Source organism: Myxine glutinosa, chromosome 11 (assembly GCF_964187855.1).
Source record: "Myxine glutinosa chromosome 11, kmMyxGlut1.1, whole genome shotgun sequence".
Classification (NCBI taxonomy): domain Eukaryota; kingdom Metazoa; phylum Chordata; class Myxini; order Myxiniformes; family Myxinidae; genus Myxine; species Myxine glutinosa.
Genome location: NC_136271.1, coordinates 75,459,173 through 75,465,021, shown reverse-complemented (window position 1 = coordinate 75,465,021; position 5,849 = coordinate 75,459,173). Strand labels below are relative to the sequence as shown.

The window sequence follows — 5,849 nt, the reverse complement described above, 5'->3', positions numbered from 1 at the left end:
TGGTGTGGCAGCCATATTAGCTTGAAAGCCGATATTTAAAAAAAATCCCTTCTCTGAAACTGTTTGACCAATGATGTGAAACCTGTCATGGCTGGTGAAAATGTAATATTTAAAACAGCTCAAGAGATTTAAATCAAACTTGTTTATTTTTAGGACAGTGAACGAGGGCATCTACCCATTGTGGGACCATGCGGAAGCATATTGGCGACACGGTCGCATTGCTCTAGTTAAAAATAAAGTAAGTAACATATAATAGTGGAAGCTTTGTTATAAATAAATTAGTATTGGCCTAAATAGTACAAAGGAAATCTTAGCATCAAGGTCTAAGGAAAAACCACACAAAGTGCACAATGGAGTCTGAGTGGTCAGCCGTACTGACCCTGGCCGCCGGTATAGTTTGGTGATGGGGGTTACAGACCTTATGAAGCAAGGTTGTCAACCTTATATGCTTGAAGAAGACAGATAATTAAGGTCATCATTGGTACCAGCAGATAGACCTAATTTGGTGAAAGATACTTTGAGATCTTCATGTGTACATGTCACATGGCTGGGTTTGCAAGATTTGTAACGCACTTACTAGGGGTTTGGTTTTGATCGCCCTTCACTCAAGGAGTAAATTCCCATGACAAATGGTTATGCTGTTCATGCATTACCTCCCATAAATCAGGGCAAGAGGTATTAGATATTGAGATCTTCAGATTCAGAATCACCAACCAATTCATCAATGAGTGCACCATCCATTGGATGGACGTTAAACTGGACGTCCCGTCTGCCAGCACAAGTTGGCGGCCCTTAAAGATCCCACGGTGTGCTTCCAAACATAGGCGAGCTATTGCCGGCACCATAAACAAATGACCAATTCCTGCCTTAAATACTGCTGGGAGATAGATGGAAAACCGCCCAGTATAACCCTTACCAACAAAGTACTTCGGCAGCACCAACACCTGTCGCTGAATAGAGTACATCCGATAGGATATGTGTGCGTGTATATACAGTATATATATATATATACAGTCACGTGAAAAAGTAAGTACACCCCATGTAAAGTATTGACTTTTTCAACATATTTCAACATACAGCTATTTGATCTTCATTTCAACAATATTGATAGATAAAGGTGATATAATATAACAAATATCATGAAACATTTACATTTTATAGTCCATTGTATAATTTAAATACACCCAAATGCAAATTTCGCATGTGGAAACCTTCCACACCTTCCACATAATCCTTCTGCACACGCTCGCGTGTGTGTGTGTGTGTGTGTGTGTGTGTGTGTGTGTGTGTGTGTGTGCGTGTGTCTGTCTGTAATGTTATTTTTTTTACCATTTGAGCAAATGGCATAAAATTTTCAACAAAGCTTTATTATGAGAATATGGAGAAAACAAATTTATAATTTGGTCAAAAGGTCAAAGGTCAGTATCACATAAAATCGTCAATTTTCATCTGCTTTGCCTTTACTTTTCAGCATTTGCATATTGTGTCACTGAAGCCTTTTGCTTTTGAGGTCAAAATGTCTAGAATCGTCAATTTGGTGTATTTATTTCGAGCTGTTTTCATCATGTTTAGCATACGGAAGAAGTCTGAATACAAAGTGAACACGGATGGGCTTTGCATTTCCAAATGCTTTATCGGTTTTTAAAATTTATTTGTTTTTTGTTGTTAAATATTATAGATTTTTCTTATCTTTTAATTTGACTATTTATATTCATATGAAGATGCAATTTTCGTAACATTTTAATTTTTACAGTGATTTATATGCACATTTCAGATTTTTGTATCTTTTTATACCGTGCATGTTCATTTTATGTAAAGCACGTGCAATTAGGTTGACATCCTTGATACATTGGAAGAAATAAAACCCATTTTTTTTATTTTGATTTGATGTATATATATATATATATATATATATATATATATATATATATATATATATATATATATATATATATATATATATATATATATATATATATATATATTTATATATATATATATATATATATACAGTATATATATATATATATTGTTACGGGTCGCGGACAAGATGTTACTTTGGGCCGAGGGGATGGTCAACCGCGACCGTTACAGGATCCCCGATTAGCCCGACTCCCCCAACGTTGACTAAATCGCGCCACAGATATTCAATATGGAAACCTCTAAAGCGACCGAAAGAGAAGGAAGAGAGAAGAAGACAGAGTTCGGAGGAATAACAGGATTTATTATACACACAAGCAAAAAGAAGGAGCGATCAAAGTTATTTACAAGCAATGGATGGAAGAAGCAGTCACACAGTGAATCGTTAGCTTATCTATGCAGTTTACTTAACCCCAGGACAACGATTAAGACAGACGACGTTCACACTTACACGGGGGAAATTGCAGGCAGGAATGGCGGAGGTGGGTTGCTGGAGAGGGAGGCAGGGTCAGGTCCCTGCAACCGGCAGGGCTGGAGGTAGCAGCTCCCACTCTTCGCGTTTTGGGCGGGAAAACCCTCGGTCGCGTCGACGCTGCTGATGCTGTGGACGTCACGCGCTGGCTCGGTCACACCTGCTCCTCTCCTTCTGGTGGAGCCGTCTCCCTCCTCTCAGCGCGTCTCTCCAAAGCTTGTTTCATCTCCAAGTAGCTCTCCTTTTTGGAGCATCTCTCATCTCTCATCTCACAGCTCATCTCTCATCTCACAGCTCATCTCTCCTCTCACCTCATCTGCCGAAGCAGTCCCTTCCAGTCGCTTTTATTACTCGGGTCGGAATCAAGCCGCTGGCTGCGAGGGCACGCCTACCGGGTCGCTCACCGCGGTGCTGGTTGGCTGTTAGGGCTGTCCGATTCCCCCTTTGATCATGACGACGTGCCACGCCTGTGAGTTGGTGGCTCCTACCCCCCTCTTCTCCGAGATTAGCACATGGGCAATGGCGGCTTGCGGGATTGAACACCACTCGCACTGCTTTTGAAAGGAACTTTGGAGAGCGGAGATGATTGGGGAAATTGAAAGGGGCCTACGCTTATTTCGTTTGATGCAATGCAGAGCCAATCTAGTGGGAAACACATATTTAGCCTACATAGAATAAGGAAATAAGCTATTTAAAAAGATATATCGTGGCCTGGGTGTAAGTTTCATGGAATTAACTAGGGGGACGTCCTTCGACCTTATTTACTCTACGAGGGTCAGTTAAAACACAGCAAACCAGTTCTCACATTCTTTACACTTTCCAAATTCGTTACAATATATATATATATATTGTTACGGATCTCAGAGACGGCACTCCCCTTAGCAAGGGGGGGGGGGGGGGTTAATCCCCTTGGCCTGTTAAGCTGGCCGTCTCTGGTCCTGGTACCTGTAACGCTCCTTTGCGGGGTGGAATCGATCAGGGTTATTGGTCAAGGTGTTCTCCCGAATACCTTTACCAATCCCTCTGCAAAACAGGGAGACAAGTACTGCTCAAACCACGGACAAGATGGTATTTGCCGAGCGGTTTAGCAATCCGCGGTTCGAGCCGTTATCAAGAGACTAAAGCCGATTCCGAGCGTTGGCCGAATCGTGCCACAGGTACTCAATTGAAAGAAGGGACTAAAACGATCGGATGAGAGGAAGCCAAAGAACCAACAAGGATAAAGGAAGAACACAGGTTTATTTCTATACCAAAAGAGGAAACGAAAGAAGGGCATTTACAAGGAGGAAGAAGCAGATGAACAGGGCAAGCCTTAAAACAGTCTTAATTATCAACGCCCAGACAGAACAAACACAGACTTACATGAAAGGGGAATAGCAGGCAGGAATCACTGGAAGAAGGAGAAGGTCCAGGTGGGACAACAGGGCTGGAAGGTTCGGCAGGGCACAGCAAGGAGGTCCACTCCAGGTCCACGCTCGAAGCGAGCAGCCAGCGGCAGGTACACGTAGTCGTTTCACGCGGTAGGGCTTTTTGAAGCAGCTTGTCACAGAGCTCCGCGCAGCTTCATCTCTCTCTCTCTCCTCGGTTCGGCTGGATCACTTATCTGCCTAAGCAGTCCCCCGCGCCCGCCTTTATTGCTGTGTTGGAAATCAAGCCGCCGGCTCTGATGACCCACCTACCGGTTGGCTCACCGCGGTGCTGGTTGGCCGGTAAGGGCTTACTGACTCCACCTCCGATGACGAGCCGACTTGCCACACCTTGATCTGGTGGCTCCTCCCCCTTCTTTCTCGGCCCGACCGCATGGCCAATGGCGGCTGGTGGGGAGTTAGAACACCACTCGCACCACCTTTGAAGGGAAGTTTGGGCCTACTCTTATTTGATTAATGCAACACAGATTCAACTACTGGGAACAGATCCTTAACTGAAACACATAATAATGAAATAACTACGGAGAGGTCCTATGGTTTGCTACGTGTTGTTCATGGACTAACTAGGGTGCGATCTTTAACCAGCCAATTGATGGGGATATTTACAGGGGAAACATTTATAAGAGATACATTTACTAAAATTTACGAGTGAAGGTTCTAAAAACCGTGACTATATATATATATATATATATATATATATATATATATATATATATATATATATATATAGTATGTAGATATACTGTTTATATATATATATATATATATATATATATATATATATATATATATATATATATATATAGTATGTAGATATACTGTTTATATATATATATATATATATATGTGGTGAAAATGTAAGTTGAACCCAGGTGTGACGCTCACTTAAACCACTGGGCGGTGTCTATAAGACCTCGGGATGTCCGCGACTCGAGGCCACTCCTGCGACTTTATACAATGACATGTAGAATTGAATGGTACGTACCCACTTATATTCTAGGCTTGCTTGCATTGACTGATATATCCAATCTTTCTCATATGATGCCTTGATCCTGACATATATGTTGCATGGTGTATTTTACAGGATGATGTTACGATCTAATTGAAATTAAACCTATCTATGGGACGAGTTGTGGATTTGGTTGATTTTCACAACACTTAATTTCAATTATGATCTTCGGAAATGGCGGGACACGAGTCTTGCGATGGCCGGATGAACGCAGATCACCGACGAGCGTTCCCGACATTCTCCGCGCTCCTGCGAGGCCCACCTCGGAGAAGAATGACCAGCGGAGGACCCGTCGAGCTAGCTCCAGCTACGGAGCTCCGACTACTCTCGCCGCCGGTCTGCCTCAAAAGGACTGGATGCGATGGGGACCTCGCAAGCCTTTTGCGGGACCGCGTCGTCAAAACGCAAACTGCTCTCCTGAGGCCCGAACGCCGGAGCAGGCATGACGGACTCCGGCAAGGCGCCTGCAGAAGGAGGCCACTGGGAAATGTCCTGGGCCGCAACCCCGTCGGAACGACGGACCCGCTTGGCGCCGAAGGTATGAGTCTAGCCTCGGATGCTCGAAACGCTAACGGCTCCGTCCGAGAGAATCATCCTAGATTTACGTGCCTCGGCCCGAGATGAGATTCCCACGCGAGTGATCACGACTCCCATGTCGGCCATGCCTCCACACGGCCGGCACACTCCGACCACTCGCTACTCGGTGGAATCGCCTCCTCCGCACGGGCTGGACACTCCAACCACTCGCTGCTCGGTGGAATCGCCTCCTCCCCGCGGGCCGGCACACTCCGACCACTCGCTGCTCGGTGGAATCGCCTCCTCCGCGCGGATCGCGCACTGCTCGTCGGGATCACGCCGTGCCTGACACGGCCGGCTCACCCTGACCACTCGCTTCTCGGTGGAACCACCTCCTCCACGTGAATCGCGCACTGCTCGTCGAAATCACGCCATGCCTCACACGGCCGGCTCACCCTGACCACTCGCTTCTCGGTGGAACCACCTCCTCCGCGCGAATCGCGCA

At 45.1% G+C, this 5,849-nt stretch overlaps 1 long non-coding RNA gene across 1 annotated transcript; it reads left to right on the top strand.

The window, feature by feature from the left end:
• The first annotated feature begins 4,743 nt into the window (after positions 1-4,743).
• Positions 4,744-4,948, top strand: LOC144888309 (uncharacterized). Its single transcript, XR_013620900.1, has 2 exons — positions 4,744-4,796; positions 4,904-4,948. It is a non-coding gene; the product is annotated as an uncharacterized LOC144888309 (long non-coding RNA).
• Positions 4,949-5,849: the final 901 nt, after the last annotated feature.